General features: G+C 36.7%; 1 pseudogene; it reads right to left on the reverse strand.

The window, feature by feature from the left end:
* Positions 1 to 1504: 1504 nt before the first annotated feature.
* Positions 1505 to 2026, reverse strand: LOC148164806 (small ribosomal subunit protein eS24 pseudogene; annotated as a pseudogene).
* Positions 2027 to 23681: the final 21655 nt, after the last annotated feature.

Raw genomic sequence — 23681 nt, forward strand, 5'->3', positions numbered from 1 at the left:
ATGAATTTTTTTTTATATGGTGTAAGTAAGTGGTCCAATTCTATTCTCTTGCATGTAGCTGTCCAGTTTTCCCAACACTTTTGTTGAACAGGCTGTCTTTTTCCCATTGCATATTCTTTCCTGATTTGTAGAAGATTAACTGACCATACAACTGTGGGTTTATTTCTGGATTTTCTATTCTGTTCTATTGATCTATGTGTCTATTTTTTGCCAGCACCATACTGTTTTGATCACTACAGATTTGTAATATGACTTGAAGTCTGGAATGGTGATGCCTCCAGCTTTGCTGTTCTTTTTCAAGACTGCTTTGGCTATTTGGGATCTTTTGTGGTTCCATATAAATTTTAGGGTTGTTTATATAGTTCTGTGAAAAATGCTTTTGGTAATTTGATAGGGATTACATGAAATGTGTAGATTGCCATGGGTAGTATAAACATTTTAACCACATTTGTTATTCCAATCCATGAGCATGAAATGGAAAAACCAATTCTATTTGTGTCATCTTCAGTTTCTTTCATCGGTATTTTATAGTTTTCAGAGTACAGGCCTTTTAACTTTTTGGTTAGGTTTATTCTTACGTATCTTACTACTTTTGGTACAACTGTAAATGGGATTGTTTTCTTAATTTCTCTTTCTGCTGTTTCATTATTGGTGTATAGAAATGCAACAGATTTCTGTACGTTGATTTCATATCCTGAGACTTTACTGAATTCGTTTATCAGTTCTATCAATTTTTGGTGGAGTTTTTCAGGTTTTCTATAGTATCATGACATTTGTAAATAGTGAAAGTTTTACTTCTTCCTTGCCAATTTTGATGACTTTTCTTTTTGTTTTCTGATTGCTGTAGCTAGAACTTCCAGTACTATGTTGAATAAAGTGGTGAGAGTGTATATCCTTGTTCCTAACCTTAGGGGAAAAGCTCTCAATTTTTCCCCATTAAGGATGATATTAGCTATGGGATTTCATATATGGCCTTAATTATATTGAGGTATGTTCCCTCTAAACTTATTTTGTTGAGGATTTTTACCATGAATGAATGTTGTCCTTTATCAAGCGCTTTTTCTTCATCTATTGAAATGGTCATGTGATTTTTATCCTTTCTCCTAATGATGTGATGTGTCACATTGAGAGATCTGTGAATATTGAACCATCCTTGCAACCCAGGAATAAATCCTGATTGATTGTGGTGATTGATTTTTTAAGGTATTGTTGGGTTTAGTTTTCTAGTATTTTGTTAAGCATTTTTGCCTCTATGTTTATCAGAGACATGGGCCGGTATTTCCCTTTTTTAGTGGTGTCTTTATCTGGTTTTGGTATCAGGATAATCCTGGCCTCAGAAGGTGAATTTCGAAGTTTTCTTTCCTTTTCTATTTCTTGGAATAGTTTGAGAAGAGGAAGTATTAACTCTTCTTTAAATGTTTGGTAGGAGTCTCATGTGAAACCATCTTGTCCTAGACTTTTGTTTGCGAGGGGGTTTTTTGATTACTGATTCAATTTCTTTTTTTTTTTTAACATTCTTAGTTTATTGATCCTCTCATGAAAAATCTGCACAACCACCACAGATAAAGCCACTGCAGCATCTTTACTCCTTCTGTTGTCCAATCTCCAGCTCACTTTTTGCCAGCACCAACGTTGGCTTTTGCAGTCCCCCTGACTTTCTTCATTCTGTTCTTGCGTTCCTTTCGCTGTTTTCTTGATGTCTTTTTCTTCTCATACAGGCCATGTCTTGCAAGTCTGGGTTTGGGTTCATTTTTCTTTGCATAATCCAAGGAATCATAAATCATGCCAAAGCTGGTTGTCTTGCCACCACCAAAATGGGTTCTGAATCGAAACACAAATATGACATCTGGTGTGGTCTTGTACATTTTGGCTAGTTTTTCCCGAATTTCTGTCTTAGGTACCGTTGCCTTTCCAGGGTGAAGAACATCAGTGACCATCTGTTTCTGCTGAAGTAGTCAGTTAGTCATGAACTTCCTGGTCCGGATAGTTACTGTGTCGTTCATGATGGCGGCGAGGCTTCAAGCAGCCGGGGAGGAAAAGAACTGCTGATTCAATTTCTTTGCTGGTTATGTGTCTGTTCAAATTTTCTATTTCTTCCTGTTTCAGTGATGGTAGTTTATATATTTCTAGGAATTTATCCATTTCTTCTAGGTTGCTCAATTTATTGGCATATAGTTTTTCATAATATTCTCTTATGATTGTATTTCTGTGGTATTGTTATTTCTCCTCTCTTATTTATGATTCTGTATATTTGAGTCCTTTCTCTTTTTTTCTTGATAAGTCTGGCTAGAGGTTTATCAATTTGACTTTTTCAAAGAATCGGCTTGTTTTATTAATCTATTCTATTTTTAGTTTCTGTATCATTTATTTCTGTTCTAATCTTTATTATTTCCTTCCTTATCTGCTGGTTTCAGGTTTTGTTTGTTGTTCTTTTTCTAGCTTCTTTAGATGCAATTTATGTTGTTCTATTGAGATTTTTCTCGCTTCTTGAGGTAGGCCTGTATTGCTATCAACTTCCCTTTTAGAACTGCTTTTGCTGCATCCCAGAGGTTTGGACTGTTGTGTTTTCATTTTCATTTGTTTCCATGCACTTTTTTATTTATTTGTTTTTTTTCAGTTCATGGTTGACACTTTCATTGTTTAGTAGCATGTTATTTAACCTCCATGTATTTGTGGTCTTTCCATATTTTTTTCTTGTGGTTGACTTCTAGTTTCATGGCATTGTGATCAGACAAGATGCATGCTATGACTCTGATCTTTGTGAATTTGTTGAGGCTGGTTTTGTCGGTTAATATGTGATCTATTTGGAGAATGTTCCATGTCCACTTGAAAAGAATATGTGTTCTGCTGTTTTAGGATGGAATGTTCTGAATGTATCTGTTAAATTCATCTGTTTCAATTTGTCATTTAAAGCATTGTTTCCTTGTTGATTTTCTGTTTAGATGATTTTTCCATTGATGTAAGTGGGGTGTTAAAGTTCCCTACTATTATTGTATTTTTATCAATTAGTTCCTTTATGTTTGTTATTAACTGTTTTATGTATTTGGGTATGCTCAGATTTGGTGCATAAATATTTACAATTATATGTTCTTGATTGATTATCCCTGTTATTATTATATAGTGTCCCTCTTTGTCTCTTGTTACAGTCATTGTTTTAAAGTCTATTTTGTACAATATAAGTATTGCTACCCTGGCTATTCTTTTGATGTCCATTTACATGACAGATGTTTCTCTATCCTCTTCAGTCTGCAGCTATCTTTAAGTCTAAAATGGGTCTCTTGGGGTGCCTGGGTGGCTCAGTCAGTTAAGAGTCTGCCTTCAGCTCAGGTCATGACCTCAGGCCCCTGAGATCAAGCCCTGTGTCAGGCTCCCTGCTCAGTGGAGAGTCTGCTTCTCCTTTTCCCTCTGCCCCTCTCTCTGCCCATGTTCTCTGTCTCTCTATCTTAAATAAATAAATAAAATCTTAGAAAAAAATAAAATGGGTCTCTTGTAGGCAGCATATAAATGGGTCTTTTTTTTTTTTTATCCATTCTCTCACCCTATGTCTTTTGATTGGAGTGTGTAGTCCATTTACATTTAAAGTAATTATTGGTAGAAATGTGTTTATTGCCATTTTAATACTTGTTTTGTAGTTATTTCTGGAGATTTCCTCTCATCCTTTCTTGTATTTATCTCTTGCATCTTCTGCTGATTTTCTTTAGTGACATACCTGGATTTCTTTCTCTTTATTCTTTGCATTTTTATTAGTAGTTTTTGATATATGATTACAATTAGGTTACCATTAGGCTTTTATATAACCTCTTCTTCATACAACAGTCTGTATTAAGTTGATGGCCATTTGAGTTTGAACCCATTATTTTCTCCTTTCCTCCCATGTTTTAGGTATATGTTACTATATGGTATGTCCTTTTGTGTGTGTGTGTGTGAGTGAGTTCATTGACTGATTTTTTATAGAAATATTCATTTTTACTGCTTTTGTGTTTTCTACCTTCAAACTATCATTTTTGGTCCTCCTTTCCACTCAAAGAGTCCCCTTTAATATTTCCAGCATGGCTGGTGTAGTGGTCATGAACTCCTTTAGTTTTTGTTTGTCTGGGAAACTCTTTATCTCTCCTTCTTTCTGACTGATAATCTTGCTGGATAGAATATTTTTAGCTATTAGAATTTTTCTCACTCAGCACTTTGAATGTATCATGCCATTCCCTTCTGGTTTGCAAAGTTTCTTTTGAAAAATGTCCTACTAGCCTTATGGATTTTCCCTTGTAAGTTACTTAATGACTTTTTTTTTCCCCTGCGGCTGCTTTTAAATTTTTCTTTGTCACTATATTTTGTAAATTTAATTATAATGTCTTGGTGTTGGTCTGCTTATGTTGATTTTGATAAGAGTTCTCTGTGCCTTCTGGATCTGGATGTCTGTTTCCTTCCCTACATTAGGGAAGTTTTCAGCTATTATTTCTTCAGATAAATTTTCTACCCTTTTCTCTCTCTCTTCTTCTTCTCCTGTAACACAAATGGTATTATGTTTGATGGAGTTACTCAATTATCTGAGTCTATTTTCATTTTGATAATTCTTTTCCCTCTCTTTTGTTCAACTTGATTAGTTCCTGTGCTTCTTCTATCCTGCTCTCATTCCATCAAGCATGTTTCTCATTTCATTTATTGAGCCCTTTATCTCTGCTATGGCATTCCTTATCTCTGTGTTAAGGGTCTCACTGATGTATTTTGCTCTTTTCTCAAGTCCAGTGAATATCCTTATTTTCTATCAAGCATGTTACTTTTATCTGTTTCACTGAGATCTCTGACCATGGCCTTGTTTTGTTATTTCATTTGGGATAAATTTCTTTGTCTCATTTTGCCTGCTTCTCTGTATTTGTTTCTCTGTGTTAAGAAAGTGAACTGTATGTTCTGCTCTTGAAAGTAGTGACTTTATGAAGAAGAAGTCGTGGTATGTCCTGCAGTGCAGTGTCCTCTGTTCACCAGAAATTGGGCCTTCAGGAGAGTATTCTCTGTGTGTTGTTTATGCCCTGATGTTGGGTCTTAGTCACTTTTCCTTTCATTGAAGTCATCTGCACTGACTCTCTGCCTTACTTACTTGGCTGTGCTTACTCTCTCTGGTATTAGCGTGACCCAGTATCTGAAGGTGGTGCCTGCTGGGGCACTTGGGAACAGGGTGGCAGTGTTAGCAAAATTTGTGTTGGTCCACTAATCCGGTGCCAGATCCCCTGAGGTGCTCCAGTGGCTAGGGGTCGTACACTGGTCAACTGGGAGCCCAAGGCTGGCCAAGGCACAGTGTCTGGGTGCTGCATGCAGTGGCAGCTGTGCACCTGTGGCTGGGTGTGGTGTATGTGTAGCCTTAACAAAATTTGCACTGAGCCCTGGACCAGGCTTCAAGTATTTGTATAGCCCCACCTCCCACAGGTGACTCAGTTTTTATGCTGGGGAGCAGGGGATGAAAATGGTACCTACCAGCTCCCTCATTTTCAGAGAAGTACCCCAACACGCTCTGAAATCAGTATGAACAGATATGTCTCTCATTTGCCCCCAGGGCTGTGAACTGCTGTTTTTTTATGTTGCCTCTCAGCACAGGCTGCTGTCTCTTTAAGGGCAGAGACCCACCTATCACTGGCCCTCCTGGCTCATCCAGGGCTGAGTCAGATCATTTTTAAAGCTCCAGGTTCCAAGTCCCACTGGTTTATAAATTCGTGGAATTCAGCTCCTGTGTTTTTTTAAAGCCAAATGCTATGGGGAATTAGTGTTCCCCAGATTGCTCCCTGGTGCAAGGGCCCATCTCTCTGCCCTCTCCACTATCAGCCTCTTGGAAAAAAATATTATATTAATAAAACAATGGGAAGGGAAAATGTAGTCATGCCAAATTCAAAGAAACTGCCAGACCCAAAGACACTTCTAAGGCAATTCTGTTGACTTTGTGTAACTATTCTCACAGGGGCCAATTCTGAATAGGATGACAATTAAGGCAGTTAATGTGAAACAAGGACTATGTGAGAAAATAGAAACTGCTTTCAGCATTATCTGCTTTTACACTCCCCAAGAATGCATCGATAATAACAATGAGCCTGAGCCAAGACACGTGATGTCTGCTATCAGTGATTAACAAAGGAGAGTTAGAAATTGAGACATAAAACATTACTTACTTGCTCAAATCAAATCTTTGTAGTTTGTCTGCCATAAACCATGTATAAGTAAGCCCTGATTTTAACATCTGAGACTAACAAACTAAAAAATATTCAGAATAGTATTAGGACTGTTGACAGAAGCATTTGATTCATGTTTACTTGAATCTTACATACTTTCAAACTGAGTATAGAGTGACTGGTAACGTGCTTTTTAATGGAAGGCTACTAAGAGTTACATCCCTTGCTCAGAATACATTCACATAAGATAAGCTTCCCATGATGGATGAAACTCCTGAAAAGAGTATCAAATCTCTCAATCTTCCAGGATCATTCATGAATAACAGGAGTTAATGTATGGTACCATTAAATTGTTGATTATCAATATTCCTATATGAAATTTTCTCTCAGTCAGATCCACTCAGATCTCCAGATATTCTCAGGACAATACAAGATACCAAATAATGATGAGTGATAAAACTCTGGCCCTTGGGCCACTAGATAATTAATGCCCATTTTTTTCTTATCAGCAAAGTAACACACACCACCATGACACATCCTCCCTATTATTTAGTAAAAATACAAATTCTTCATCCAATGTGCATGTACATCTCTAGAAAGATAATGGAGACATTGCTAGCAGTGCAGACATGTCAACCTATTAAATTCAGATTCAAACTTATTAAAGAGGAGGAATAAGATCAAGAGAACAAAAATGCTGAAAATCACAGAAAACGTTATTGTGCTGAAAAGAAGAGAGATGTTTAAAGTTCCCTCAGAGTAGCAGAAACCAAACAAGCAATCTCTCTAATCTGAGCCAGATATTTGACAAACCACTTGATAATCAATATACAACACCAGTCTCAAATTAAAAACTCACAAGGCTGCAACATAAATGTGTGATTTTAAGAGTTGAATCCTCCATCACATACCTAGATGAAAGGAACAGCTATTAAAGGTAGGATGTGCAATCCTAGTTAAGTTCCAAACTTCACTGTCTGTACAATGGACCAACAATTAAAAGCAGGCTTGATTACATCAATTTTCCTTTAAAAAGCACAGGGTTTTTCACTATCAAAAAGTTGTATCCTTTCATGATCAGCTTGCTTTGTGTCAAATGAATATGGTGGGACTTTTCTAGGAGGGAAAAGTATCAAGTTTTCCTTACACACCATTTCAGTTTAATTATAAAATTTGTGTAATATTAAAGAAAGTTGCAGTTGTAGAAATAGCAACTGAGAAACCAGTTTTATACCCATAAATATAAACATTTATCAAGTAACCTTCTCCTTTAATTTTCATCAAATGTTTGCATCTTTGTGGCACTTTAACAAAGGCCCCAACTTTACTGTTAATAATTCACTTGTATTTAATGCTTTATAGATTTCATTAAACACATAGATTACTTCATAGCAGTTTTCTATTTACTTATCCATAGTTTTTTTCTATAGTAGTTATTTCCCAAATGATCATCTGTTTAATATTTATTTTTATCAATGTATATTAAATGATTTCCACAAGTAAAACAAAATAAAAATGAACTAAGACTGCACTGGCATTATTTTCTCCTGGAATTTATTTTTTAAATAATGGAGGAAAAATACTATGAATTATGCATCTGCCATTAATAAATGGAATTTAATAAATGGCAGATGCATAATTCGTAATGAGAAAAAACTATTTTTCTCCACTAATAAATTGTGAGCCACACCTGAGTATAATGGAAAGATGTGAAACAGCTCGTGTTATGAAACCACAGGACCGTCAGCCATGGATACACAGGCTCCACTTGCTGACTTTCAGTTGCACTGATGAATGTCATCATTTTGAGGTTTCCATGTATATGTACCCTTTCCTTTAATTTCAACCTGCAGCTGTGATAATATTGCTTATAGCATAGTAAATATTTCTACAAAACTTGTTACTCATAGTTGTAGGACTAAAATAAAGATTTTTTTTTAAATAAAAAGCAAAATATCACAATCCCAAATCATTTGCTAAAGATAGAAAAGTAGGGGTGCCTGGGTGGCTCAGTTGGTTAAGTGTCTGCCTTCGGCTCAGGTCATGATCCCCAGGGTCTTGGGACTGAGCCCTAAGTAGTCGGGCTCCCTGCTCATTTCGGAGCCTGCTTCTCCCTCTCCTATCCACTCTGCTCTCTCTCTCTCTCTGTCTTTCTCTCTCAAATAAATAAATAAAATCTTAAAAAAAATAAAGATGGAAAAGTAATCTTCAAAGTAAAGATCACTAATTTATAAGCACCTGTTTCTAAATTTTTGGAGTAAAACCATCCCAGAAAAAAGAAAATTGTTGGGTTTAGATTAGGTAATGCAAAATACTTGATAGGTAAAAGATACACAGCTTCTGTGCTTTTTTTTTTTTTTGGACCATATATCTGAGAGAAATTACATCCTCAAACTGAAATGAAAAATATTATATAGATAAAAACTTTACTTTATGTCTTCTTTTGAAGATCCAAGAAAGTGATGTGACTTCTAATATTTGACATCTACAGGACATAAAGATCCCAAAGTGGAGTTTTCATTTTAATATATTTTCTATAAGTCATATTTCATAAGAATGATATAAGTGCAAGATGTTTGACTTTCTCTTTATACAGTTTTTTTTTTTTTAGGAACTATAAAATGAAATACCTTTGTTTTTTTCTGGCATAGATTTAGAAAGGCAAATATGTTGGGAGACTGGAAGAAATTAATCCTTCATCCACATTCCCCTGTAGATTCCAAACTGATTAAAAATAGATAGAAGCACAGAACCAATTAAAAATAGACACAACCTGTGAAACCATACGTGGTGTTTCTGCACGGGATCCAGAGGGGAATCGAAATACGGCACTGCTTTAGTAATACGTGTTCTGGATGGGGGTGCAGTTTGGTCCGGCAGCAAAAATGGGTTCCCTCCAATTCCTGCCCTGCCTTGGATTCTATGACTAAACTTGCCTCAGCAAGCTTGAAGAAGCAGGAACCCCAGAAGAGTGGATTCATTCTTAGTTTCTCTTTAGGGGGACAGAAGTGCCTAGGATCAAGGTCTGAGGCAGGAACACAGGAAAGGGAAGGCTGGAGTCTTGAAAATATCTTGTAGCAATGTTATTATAACTGGTATAATAAAAAATGCTATAACTGTTTTTGGTAACGATTTCACAAAGAAACAGGTATTGTCCTGTAGACAGAGGCAGCATTTAAATTATTGTGTCACAATGATCTCATCCATATAAAATACAGATAGTAATACTACTGTTGTCAAATCTAGAAAGGTCTCAATTGTAAGACAAAATTTTAAATGCCACTGGGAGAAAAAAAGTCACAGCCAATTAAAATATGACAAAAAGCTCTCTTAATGCTATGAATTTCTGTTTTGTGAGCATATTAAAAGATCTCTTTTAGAATTAATTATACATAGATTTTTTCTTTTTTTAAATTTTTTATTGTTATGTTAATCACCATATATTACATCATTAGTTTTTGATGTAGTGTTCCATGATTCATTGTTTGTTCATAACACCCAGTGCTCCATGCAGAATGTGCCCTCTTTAATACCCATCACCAGGCTAACCCATCCCCCTACCCTCCTCCCCTCCAGAACCCTCAGTTTGTTTTTCAGAGTCCATCATCTCTCATGGTTCGTCTCCCCCTCTGACTTACTCCCCTTCATTCTTCCTCTCCTGCTATCTTCTTCTTTTTCTTTTTTCTTAAAATATGTTGCGTTGTTTCAGAAGTACAGATCTGTGATTCAACAGTCTTGCACAATTCACAGCGCTCACTGTATCATACACACTCTCATACATATATAAAAAAGAAAATATAAGCAACATAAATTGGTTTAGATATTCCTAAGCCTTCTTCATATTCAGATTCAAACTCTTCCAAATCAGTTCTTGAAGCAGATTTGTCATGTGTGGGCTTTTCTGTACAGTGTCTATTGTGCCATCAAATGTGTTAATGGTACAGCATTTCTTAGTAAAACATATAAACCCACTAAAAGCCACTAGTGCTGGGGTCCTAATCTGGCTGTACAGTTATAGAACCCACCTACTGTTGACACTGGGTGTAGGAATTCTGCTGAACATCTGTGGCTCTCCAGTCCCCCACTATCAACCACCAGCTATGTGGCTCCTAGGAGCTAAAAAGTGCTTTATATACTGTCCCTGGGATTTCCTTCCTAGCTCCTGACATCTACTCCTCCTGCTTTAAGGCTGGTGATTTTGATGTTCTCTCATGCAGGTTATAACAAATACCATCTCAATTGCTGGCTCATGCATAGCAATTATAAGAAGTCATCAATTTTAAGACATCCTGACTTTAGAACTGTTAAAATATGAAAAGTATGCATCATAGAATTGATGAGAAATAGTAGTTATGTGGATTTAAATGAGTTAAATCATCTAAAGACACTAGAATAATGGCTGATACATTGTAAGGATACACCAAATGTGGTCAGTTACCATTACTTGTAGCTAATCTACCACGTGTTTATGCATGCCAGGTGGTTAATTAGTTTAGGGAAATGCTATTCCACCCGTCTTCTGTATTTTCCGCTCCCTAACAATGAAGAAAGCTCTTTGGAGAGCTAAATACTAAATAAACATTTCTAATCAATGGCTTCTATTTTGGTGAAAATTAAACTAGGGTTTCTGTGACAAAAGAAATATATGGAACATCAACACCAGTGTTACAACCAATCCTACTTAAGGTGTTTGTATAATTGCCATGGCACTGAAGAAAGTGTGAGTTGTATAAGAGAAAGAATTATCCCGCCTTTCTCTACTGTACCTACATATCAACCCGAAGAAAAATAAACAGCTTATACTCTACATGAACGCTTAGCCATTTATGACCTCCTGAAGTGGGAGTATGGGAAACATGTTTCTCAGTGGGTCTGTTATATTGCTTTTGGTATACCAAGGGGCAACAATGAGCCCCCGTCAGAAGTCTCCCATGGCTCAAGATCGGACAGGGCAGACTACATTACATTTAGAGCTGGTGGCTGAAGTTTACTCTTATTCATAACAGCATTTTCAACAACATAAGCTCATGCTTTCATTAGAAAAGGAGAACCTACCTGAAAATGGAGTCCTGAGGTTTGTTTCTATTTCATAAATTCGCCTTCTATTTACAATCCAGTACATTTAAACCCACATCACTGCAATGGTGAAGGAGGGCTGCCACCTATAGACACAGACTGGATTAGAGAAACAGTTTCATACTTCAGAAAAATGAGAGTATTCCAGAATATAAATTAGAAATGTTTTGTTAAAACAGTACATTAGCAAAGAGAAATAAAAGCTTATGATAGGACAATCTTTCAGAGGCAAATCTTTTGTCTGTTGCTTTACTACAAGATCAAATCATTTATCCAAAGAGACATCAGTGTTACCTGTGAAATGAATGAGGTATGTTTATTTATATACAATACACTCAGGTTTCAAAATACCAATTTTCCACACAGTTGGAAACATGTAGAAATAATGTATGTGGCTTCCTAGTTTGTTTTCTAAGAGCAGCTTGCTAAAATGTAAAAGCAACTGTGATTGTACAATAAACATGGGTCTTCTTTCTCCCCTAACATAAGCAAAGAAAAAGTGAAATGCTGTTATTGCTGAAAGAAAATAGCATACACAAAGTAAGAATCCGATACTAAATCTCCACTGAAGTATTTCCTTATTTATCAAAAAGAAATGTTCCCATATATTTCCCACAAATGCGTGTTTTCAGCAAATCAGCCAGATGTCCAAACAATGAAATTCCATCTTGTGAAAAAGCCTGTGCTTATGGTATTTCTGACAAACCCATGCCAAAAAGTGGGCTCTGGCCTGATTCCTTTTTCTTAGGCTCAGAAGTCAAGCTTCCAGATAGGAGTGATTCAGTTACAATTGGAATTGAGCGTAAATGCCAGGAATTTATCCACACCAATTCACACTTTGTTAATGCCAACATTCTTTGGTCTTAACCTGGGTATTTAATCCTACTTTCCTGCTTTAGGACCCTTCTGATCTGGGAAAAAGGTTGGCCTAGAACCAAAGAACAGTTTTGGTAAAACTGAGGAGATGGAACTGCTGAGGTGCTCATTACCTCTCAAACAATAGAAATGATTTGTCCTAGAATTGTTTAATAGCAGCAGACTGGCATGTCCATGTATTCATATTTATGAACTTTCCAACATTGTCTCTCTTAAAGTGATCAGAATGAGTTGTCGTGAGATACACCTTGATGTGATACACACCATGTCCTTTCCTTCCTCAGCATCAGTCACAGAGCTCAAAGGTATTCATTTCTCAAATATGGAGTGAACTTAGAGTTCTTACATTATAAGCTATATGCCAGGGCAACAAACAAAGAGTTAGTCTCAGCAAACACAATGAATGAATTAAACTTCTAACAAAACATTCTACTTATTAACATGTTCATACTAAATAATTGATGGCTCTCTAAATATATGATTGCAAAAAATGCCTTACCGATTATGCTTTTAAAAAACTGGTGGCAACTGACTCCATGTAGGCAATGAGGATAGTTCTTGGATGTTTTTCATCTTTGGTAAACACCTAGAAAAAGAGAATATGGTGGGGGGTGGGGCATGAGAAAACACCATAGCCATAGGTTTCTTAACTTCTTTAAAACACTAATGTCTTCAAACCATACTTTATCCCCAGACTCTGAAGTAGTCTACCCATATCATTTCAAAATATTGGTCTTGGTTCTCTCTTTTCTGCCCATAATAGGACACAAGAAATAGGAACTCCTTGATACAAAGAGGTAAAGAATTATCCTTTACTCCCTATTCCAAATTTCTTCCTTAAGTCAAAATTTGCTTCTCAGTTACTCAAGATTGCTCAAGACAGGCAGAGAATTTGTTCCAGTTCATAGATAAAATACTGTATAAACACTATCAGAATAGAGACATTTTTGAGCATTATATGCAGAGATTTTATAGGAATTATCATTCTTATTTAATGAATGAAGAAATAGATGATCATATAGACTCAGTGGCTTGATCAAGATCAGAAAACCGATAAGTGAAAAGCAAGAATTTGAACACCAGTTTGGCTATGCCCTTTGCATTATAGTCTACTCACAAGTGTTGGGGGGTGGGCAGAGTTGCGTTATTACAACCTACAAAAGTCACTGGTTTAAACAACACATGGCCCCTGTTCTACTATAATCTAAAGCTTCTTTGGACAATCTATAATCAGACTTGCACTTAGATGTAGAAAATTACTAAGAGAGCATTTTATCTATTTTTAGGGAAAATAAATAGTAAAAACCTATTGCCTAAAATTATAGAAAGCTGTCTTCAAGACTTGAAAATAAATCAAAGGAATCACAAAGTAGGAATTATGTTTAGTATAGCAATAATTCAAATCAATGTGCAGTCTGTGCTACATAAATTAAAAATAGAGAGGGTATACTTGTATCCTGAAATATTTAAAATCAAAGATTAGAACCTATCTTTCTCATATATATGTAGGTAAATAAGTCAACTTGCTTGCTCTTTAATCAATGAACCAAATGACTGAAATAGCAATATCATAAAGCTATGCTGAACTAGGGTTAAATCCATTTTTTCCCTGAGTAATGAAGGCTACACACCTTCTGGGTCTTAGTAATACATAATAAGCAATCGAATTTGAGCATCATGCCTAGATTGAGCATGAGTGACCTCAAACTATACTTGAATAGAATGCTAGTTAGAAGAACCGATGTAAGTAAAGCAGACCTCAGAATCCAAGAGTACATAAAAAGGAAATAGATTGCCTGCTTATGAGTGATCTTGACCCAACATTGACTATAAATTTGTAGGTGAGAGAGAGAAAGTGGGTAGAGGACATTTTTTCCATACAAAAGTATTTTTATAGATTTTGAAGGAGCAGTATATTTAAATTACTTTTCACATATGAGGAAAGTCAGAAGAAACCCTCACAATTCAGAAATTATAACATTAAGCATTAAATATATAATTCCATAATAATACAAATGTGTTGACAATGGGCAAATTATTAAATATTGACATGCAAACCCACTCATTGTGGGCAATTCAGTTCAGATCGTCTAGAAAAAAAAAAAAACTTCCTTGAACATATGTTCAATCACAGCACAGAAATGAAGTGATTGGCATTTTTAGAAATGGAAAAAAAAATGTCAGTGGCAACCTAAAGATCTGCCCTAAATTGTTATAATGAGAACATCAAACTTTCGGAGCAAGTGAGGTACATGCAATAATTCTAGTATCAGCATAAAGCCAGATCCGGAGTAGTAGGTCAACACACATTTGTTGAATTACTAAATATATAGCAATATATAGATAGGAAAGTGTATGCTAGGCCTTCCAAAAGCAGGGGGGAAAATTCTCAAGAAGAAACAGTGTTTATAGAGCAGCAAAATGAAAATTGCAAAGGAACAGTTGATGTTTAAAACATATTTTCCCATCAATTTGATCAACTATATTTCTAAGCAACATGTAATACAAGTCCTGTCATGTCCCAGAATTAATAACCCAGGGTTCTTAATTCTGACTGAGGTTGACAGATTAATTGTTCCTTATGGCACCAGTCACACTTGATCATAAGTAGCATCTCTACACATTACTCTCCTTCCGTCAAATTGAGCCTAAGTTTATTTGTCCAACACTAAATGCCAAAAGGTCTATGATATGCAACGAATCAAGTGTTCTCCATTAATGAGCAAAATGTTTCATGTGCGGGAAATGATTCTCCAGCTTTCAAATAGCCTCATACAAATACAAAGCTGCTGTTGCAAAGTTATTATTTTATTTACAGGGTAAATGACTGCTGTCTAATACTTTTAGAAGTAGCACTAAGTTGTTTTCAAGTCAATGAGCCTGGAGACAGTGAAATGTCACAGATTATATGTATGTATGTACATGTGTATTTTTTTCTTGACATCATCACACACTTGTTCTCCTCAGCTTCCATAACTAAAGGATCTATCAAGAGGATAATGTCATGCTACCATTAAATTAATAAACATAATTTGAGGGAAAAGTGTCTCTTAGTATATCTTTTAGCTCTGCTAAGTGTTCTCAAGAGTATACATTAAGTATCAGGGTGCCTGGATGGCTCAGTCATTAAGCACCTGCCTCCAGGTCAGGTCATGATCCTGGGGTTCTGGGATCGAGCCCTGCTTTGGGCTCCCTGCTCAGTGGGAACCTGCTTCTCCCTCTCCCACTCCCCCTGCTTGTGTTCCCTCTCTCGCTGTGTCTCTCTGTCAAATAAATAAATAAAAATCTTTTAAAAAATAAAAAAATAAAGTATCTATTATTTAGAATGCACTATTAGGAAGGAAATGGAAATCCTGAAAGCAGTCAGAGCTCAAAGGACAAGGTTTAAATCTTGGACTGGTTACCTCACCTTTTTAAAAAGAGATTTATTTATTTATTTGAGAGAGAAAGAGAGGGATAGAGCATGAGTGGGGGGGAGGGGCAGAGGGAGAGAAACTCAAGCAGACTCCATGCTGAGCACGGAACCCAATGTGGGGCTTGATCTCATGACTGTGAAATCATGATCTGAGTCAAAATCAAGAGTTGGATGCTTAACCAACTGAGCCACCCAGGCATCCCTGGTTACCTCACTTTTTATGTCATCAGTTTGATCATCTACAAAATGGGTATAATTGTACCAATTTCATTATGAAGATTAAATAAAATTATGTAAATCACAAAGCTTAGTGCTCAGCACATGGTAGATCCTCAATAGGTATTATGTCATTTTCCCACTTTCAAACATCTACGTTCCTATGTTAATTGATAAGGGAAGAAGGAAAATGTCCTTAAAAGTTCTTTTTGGTCTAAATGCACAGTTCATGACTGAAGAATGACTAATTAGCTTATAAGCCTAACAGAAAGAAACAATGGTGGATTTCACATTTAATAGACATTCTATTTATGTAGGGGATAGATTTGGTATAAATCTTTATGATCTTCATCAGGTAAAGTTTTCAAAAGGGTGTGACTGTGCCAGTTCTTAGCCCTAGCCCTACTCTAATCCATTTCTTCTTTCATAGCACAGATACCTCAGAAGAGGCAGAGAAGTGTGTTGAAATGTCAAATTTCACCTTTTTGACCTACCAGGAGGTCTTATCTAATCATGACAGAAGACAAACAATCTAGAGATTCAACACAATCCCTATCAAAATACCACCAACATTTTTCACAGAACTAGAACAAATTATACTAAAATTTGTCTGGAAACACAAAAGACTCCAAATATTCAAAGCAATCCTGGAGGTATCAAAGCTGGAGGTATCACAATCCCAGATTTCAAGTTACACTACAAAGCTGTAATAATCAAAACAGTATGGTACTGGCACAAAAAAATAGATGCATACATCCATGGAACAGAACAGCAACCCAGAAATAAACCCATGCTTCTATGGTCAATTAATCTATGACAAAGGAGGCAAAAACACACAACAGGGAAATGACAGCCTTTTCCATAGATGGTGCTGGGGAAACTGGACAACTATGTACAAAAGAATGAAACTGGACCACTTTCTTACACATATACAAAAATAAACTCAAAATGGATTAAGGACCTAAATGTGAGACCTGAAGCCATAAAACTCCTAGAAGAAAACATAGGCAGTATCTCTTTGGCCCTGGCAGTAGACAACTTCAATTTAATGTTGGATCATCCCACTATCCGGGATTCTCAGGGTAAACATGTCTCTATGGGGTCAAATTCTTCTGGCCCCATCAGATTAGACTTCCTATAAGAAGAAAAAAGAAGACCTTTCTGGGTTCTGATCATACCTTGGAAATCAAGATATTTCCAGAATAACTGCCTGTAATCCATACCCTCTTTTAGGCTGACCACCTCTCAGTCCTTACTTCTTTGGCTTGATGTCCTAAAAATATTAAATTCACAACTCTACAGAGGATTTCAGAGAAAAACAACAACAACAACAACAACAAAGATTAAACTAAGATAAAAATATCATCATTAGTAAATATCTTTATTGTAATACTACAGTTATTTGAAAATTGGTAATTCATTTACAGGATTAAAGCTAATTTTTATAAACACAATTTAAGTAACTAGAAAAAAGTTATTTATTGACCTTCTAGACAATAGAATTCCCTATGCCCAACTATTATAATACTAATGTAAAAGGAATAAAAATGAACAAAGCATTCTTATAGAAATGAAAATAACATGCAAAAAATTTATTTACATTGTACTGATTAAGAGTGATCACTTAAACCTTTAAACCTACATTCCTACACTAGGATATTGTCAAATTATTCTTTTTAAAAAGTGTTTTCAGACATTAACTCTTATCAATGAAATAAAGCAATCTCAAGGTATGACTTAAGCAGAGTCTAAAGATCATTTTAGAGGGTAGTTCAATCTCAGTTGTAAATCCATATCTTATCTTCCTCCCCTGGAATTAGCATGCTCCCCAAAATAATACAATTAGGATGCAGGATTGTGTTAACAGGGTTTTCCTCAATATAGGTATCAAAACAACACTTTTCCAAAAGTCTCAACACACTCCTAGCTAATAGAATCCAACAATACATTAAAAGGATCATCCACCACAACAAAGTGGGATTTATTCCTGGATGCAAGGGTAGTTCAACATTCACAAATCAATCAATGTGATAGAACACATTAATAAGAAGAGAGAGAAGAACCATATGGTCCTCTCAATTGATGCAGAAAAAGCATTTGACAAAACACAGCATCCTTATCTGATTAAAACTCTTCAGAGTATAGGGATAGAGGGAATATTCCTCAAGTTCATAAAACCCATCTATGAAAAACCCACAGCGAATATCAGCCTCAATGGGGAAAAGCTGAGAGCCTTTCCCTTAAGATCAGGAACATGACAAGGATGCCCACTCTCGCCACTATTGTTCAACATAGTAATAGAAGTCCTAGCAACAGCAATCAGACAACAAAAAGAAATAAAACGTATTCAAATTGGCAAAAAAGAAGTCAAACTCTCTCTCTTTACAGATGACATGACACTTTATGTGGAAAATCCAAAAGACTCTACCCCCAAATTACTAGAACTCATACAGCAATTCAGTAATGTGGCAGGATACAAAGTCAATGCACAGAAATCAGTTGCTTTCTTATACACTAACAATGCAACTGTAGAAAGAGAAATTAGAGAATCAATTCCATTTACAATAGCACCAAAAACCATTAGATAACTCAGAATAAACTTAACCAAAGAGGTTAAGGATCTATACTCTAGGAACTACAGAACACTCATGAAAAAAACTGAAGAAGACACAGTAAGATGGAAAAATATTCCATGCTCATGGATCGGAAGAATAAACATTGTTAAAATGTCTATGCTGCCCAGAGCAATCTATACATTCAACGCCATCCCAATCAAAATTCCAATGACACTTTTCAAGTGCTGGAACAAACAATCCTAAAATTTGTATAGAATCAGAAAAGACTCCGAATCACCAAGGAAATGTTGAAAAGGAAAAACAAAGCTGGGGGCATCACGCTGCCTGATTTCAAGCTATATTACAAAGCCATGATTACCGAGACAGCATGGTACTGGCACAAAAACAGACATATAGACCAATGGAACAGAATAGAGAACCCAGATATGGACCCTCAACTTTATGGTCAAATAATCTTCGACAAAGCAGGAAAAAATATGCAATGGAAAAAAGACAGTCTCTTCAATAAATGGTGCTGGGAAAATTGGAGAGCTATATAGAGAAAAATGAAACTTGACCATTCTCTAACACCATACACAAAGATAAACTCAAAATGGATGAAAGACCTCAATGTGAGAAGGGAATCCATCAAAACCCTAGAGGAGAACATAGGCAGTAACCGCTTCGACATCAGCCACAGCAACTTCTTTCAAGATACATCTCCAAAGGCAAGAGAAACAAAAGCAAAAATGAACTTTTGGGACTTCATCAAGATAAAAAGCTTCTTCACAGCAAAGGAAACACTCAACAAAACAAAGAGGCAACCCATGGAATGGGAGAAGATATTTGCAAATGACACTACAAACAAAGCACTGATTTCCAAGATCTATAAAGAACTTCTCAAACTCAACACCCAAAAAACAAAAAAATCAAGTCAAAAAATGGGCAGAAGACATGAACAGACACTTCTCAAAGGAAGACATATAAATGTGGCTAACAGACACATGAAAAAAAGTTCATCATCATTAGCCATCAGGGAAATTCAAATCAAAACCACATTGAGATTCCACCTTACACCAGTTAGAATGGCAAAAATTTCCTGAAATTAAGAATTCCTCATATCAGAGGGTTGCTGGAGTGGTGGGGGGTGGGAGGGAAGGGGTGGCTGGGTGATAGACATTGGGGAGGGTATGTGCTATGGTGAGTGCTGTGAATTGTGTAAGACTGTTGAATCACGGACCTGTACCTCTGAAACAAATCATACATTATATGTTTTTTTTTTTTTTGGACACTGTCTTATTTTTTTTTTCAACTGAAGGTCAGATTTTATTTTATTTATTTATTTATTTATTTATTTATTTATTTTTATTATGTTATGTTAACCACCATGAATCATTAGGTTTTTTTATTTTTTATTGTTATGTTAATCACCATACATTACATCATTTGTTTTTGTTGTAGTGTTCCATGGTTCATTGTTTGTGCATAACACCCAGTGCTCCATGCAGAACGTGCCCTCTTTAATACCCATCACCAGGCTAACCCATCCTCCCACCCCCTCCCCTCTAGAACCCTCAGTTTGTTTTGCAGAGTCCATCATCTCTCATGGTCGTCTCCCCCTCCGATTTCCCCCCCTTCATCCTTCCCCTCCTGCTATCTTCTTCTTCTTTTTTTTTTAACATATATTGCATTATTTGTTTCAGAGGTACAGATCTGTGATTCAACAGTCTTGCACAATTCACAGCGCTCACCATAGCACATACCCTCCCCAAGGTCTATCACCCAGCCACCCCATCCCTCCCACCCCCCCACTCCAGCAACCCTCATATCAATGAGGTCATATGATACTGTCTTTCTCTGATTGACTTATTTCGCTCAGCATAACACCATCCAGTTCCATCCACATCGTTGCAAATGTCAAGATCTCATTCCTTTTGATGGCTGCATAATATTCTAATATATATATATACCACTTCTTCTTTATCCATTCATCTGTTAATGGACATCTTGGCTCTTTCCACAGTTTGGCTATTGTGGACATTGCTGCTATAAACATCGGGGTGCACGTACCCCTTCGGATCCCTACATTTGTATTTTTGGGGTAAATACCCAGTAGTGCAATTGTTGGATCGTATGGTAGCTCTATTTTAACTTTTTAAGGAACCTCCATACTGTTTTCCAGAGTGGCTGCACTAGCTTGCATTCCCACTAACAGTGTAGGAGGGTTCCCCTTTCTCCGCATCCCTGCCAACATCTGTCATTTCCTGACTTGTTAATTTTAGCCATTCTGACTGGTGTGAGGGGGTATCTCACTGAGGTTTTGATTTGGATTTCCATGACATCGAGGGATATTGAGCACTTTTTCATGTGTCTCTTGGCCATTTGGGTGTCTTCTTTGGAAAAATGTCTGTTCATGTCTTCTGCCCCTTTCTTGATTGGATCATTTGTTATTTGGGTGTTGAGTTTCATAAGTTCTTTATAGATTTTGGATACTAGCCCTTTATCTGATATGCCATTTGCAAATATCTTCTCCCAAATATCTTCTCCCATTCTGTCAGTTGTCTTTTGGTTTTGTTGACTGTTTCTTTTGCTGTGCAAAAGCTTTGTATCTTGATGAGGTCCAAGTAGTTCACTTTTGCCCTTGCTTCCCTTGCCTTTGGCAATGTTTCTAGGAGGAAGTTGCTGTGGCTGAGGTCGAAAGGTTGCTGCCTGTGTTCTCCTTTAGTATTTTGATGGACTCCTGTCTCACATTGAGGTCTCTCAACCAGTTTGAGTCTATTTTTGTGTGTGATGTAAGGAAATGGCCAGTTTCTTTCTTCTGCATGTGGCTGTCCAATTTTCCCAGCACCATTTGTTGAAGAGACTGTCTTTTTTCCATTGGACATTCTTTCCTGCTTTGTCAAAGATTAGTTGACCATAGAGTTGAGGGTCCATTTCTGGGCTCTGGATTCTGTTCCATTGATCGATGTGTCTGTTTTTGTGCCAGTAGCATACTGTCTTGATGATAACAGCTTTGTAATAGAGCTGGAAGTCCGGAATTGTGATGCTGCCAGCTTTGCTTTTCTTTTCCAATATTCCTCTGGCTATTCGGGGTCTATTCTGGTTCCATACAAATTTTAGGATTATTTGTTCCATTTCTTTGAAAAAAGTGAATGGTATTTTGATGGGGATTGCATTGAATGTGTAGATTGCTCTAGGTAGCATTGACATCTTCACAATATTTGTTCTTCCAATCCATGAGCATGGAACGTTTTTCCATTTCTTTGTGTCTCCCTCAATTTCTTTCATGAGTATTTTATAGTTTTCTGAGTACAGATCCTTTGCCTCTTTGGTTAGATTTATTCCTAGGTATCTTATGGTTTTGGGTGCAATTGTAAATGGAATTGACTCCTTAATTTCTCTCTCTTCTGTCTTGTTGTTGGTGTATAGGAATGCCACTGATTTCTGTGCATTGATTTTATATCCTGCCACTTTACTGAATTCCTGTATGAGTTATAGCAGTTTTGGGGGGGGAGTCTTTGGGGTTTTCCACATAAAGTATCATATCATCTGTAAACAGTGATAGTTTGACCTCTTCTTTGCTGATTTGGATGCCTTTGATTTCTTTTTGTTGTCTGATTGCTGTGGCTAGGACTTCTAATACTATGTTGAATAGCAGTGGTGATAGTGGATGTCCCTGCTGCGTTCCTGACCTTAGGGGGAAAGCTCTCAGTTTTTCCCCATTGAGTATGATATTCGCTGTGGGTTTTTCATAGATGGCTTTTATGATATTGAGTATGTACCCTCTATCCCTATACTCTGAAGAGGTTTGATTAAGAAAGGATGCTGTCCTTTATCAAATGCTTTCTCTGCATCTATTGAGAGGATCATATGGCTCTTGTACTTTCTTTTATTAATGTATTGTATCACATTGATTGATTTGCGGATGTTGAACCAACCTTGCAGCCCAGGGATAAATCCCACTTGGTCGTGGTGAATAATCCTTTTAATGTACTGTTGGATCCTATTCGCTAGTATTTTGGTGAGAACTTTTGCATCGATGTTCATTAGGGATACTGGTCTGTAATTCTCCTTTTTGATGCGGTCTTTGGTTTGGTGATCAAGGTAATGGTGGCCTCATAAAATGAGTTTGGGAGTTTTCCTTCCATTTCTATTTCTTGGAACAGTTTCAGAAGAATAGGTCTTAATTATTCTTCAAATGTTTGGTAGAATTCCCCTGGGAAGCCATCTGGCCCTGGGTTTTTGTTTGTTGGGAGATTTTTGATGACTGCTTCAATTTCCTTAGTGGTTATAGGTCTGTTCAGGTTTTCTATTTCCTCCTGGTTCAGTTTTGGTAGTTGATACATCTCTAGGAATGCATCCATTTCTTCCAGGTTATCTAATTTGCTGGCATATAGTTGCTCATAATATGTTCTTATAATTGTATTTCTTTGGTGTTGGTTGTGATCCCCCCTCTTTCATTCATGATTTTGTTGATTTGGGTCATTTCTCTTTTCTCTTTGGGTAGTCTGGCCAGGGGTTTATCAATCTTGTGAATTCTTTCAAAAGAACCAGCTCCCAGTTTCGTTGATCTGTTCTACTGTTCTTTTGGTTTCTATTTCATTGATTTTTGCTCTGATCTTTATTATTTCTCTTCTCCTGCTGGGTTTAGGCTTTATTTGCTGTTCTTTCTCCAGGTCTTTTAGGTGTAGGGTTAGGTGGTGTATTTGAAACCTTTCTTGTTTCTTAAGAAAGGCTTGTGTTGCTATATAGTTTCCTCTTAGGACTGCCTTTGCTGCATCCCACAGACATACATTATATGTTAAAAAAAAGAAGAAGATAGTAGGAAGGGAAAAATGAAGGGGGGGAATCAGAGGGGGAGATGAACCATGAGAGTCTGTGGACTCTGAGAAACAAACAGAGGGTTCTAGAGGGGAGGGGGGTGGGGTTAAGGGTTAGCCTGGCCATGGGTATTATAGAGGGCATGTATTGAATGGAACACTAGGTGTTATACACAAACAGTGAATCATGGAACATTACATCAAAAACTAATGATGTAATGTATGGTGATTAATATAATAAAATAAAAAAAAGAATGGCAAAAATTGACAAGGCAAGAAACAACAAATGTTGGAGAGGTTGTGGAGAAAGGGGAACCCTCTTACAATGTTGGTGGGAATGCAAGTTGGTACAGCCACTTGCATGAGCCTCCCTCCTGGGAGGCTCAGTCGGTTGAGCATCTGACTCTTGGTTTTAGCTCAGGTCCTGATCTTAGGGTTGTGGGATTAGGCCCCATCTTGGGCTCCATGCTCAGCAGGGAGTCAGCTTGCTATTCTAAATCTCTCTCTCTCTCCCTCTGCCCCTCCCCCCACTCTCTCTCTCTTTCTAAAATAAATAAGTCTTAAAAAAATT

The sequence above is a fragment of the Eumetopias jubatus genome, unplaced genomic scaffold (genome assembly GCF_037043125.1).
Source record: "Eumetopias jubatus isolate StellerSeaLion01/CBP00866 unplaced genomic scaffold, mEumJub1_p1.0 scaffold_2, whole genome shotgun sequence".
Classification (NCBI taxonomy): domain Eukaryota; kingdom Metazoa; phylum Chordata; class Mammalia; order Carnivora; family Otariidae; genus Eumetopias; species Eumetopias jubatus.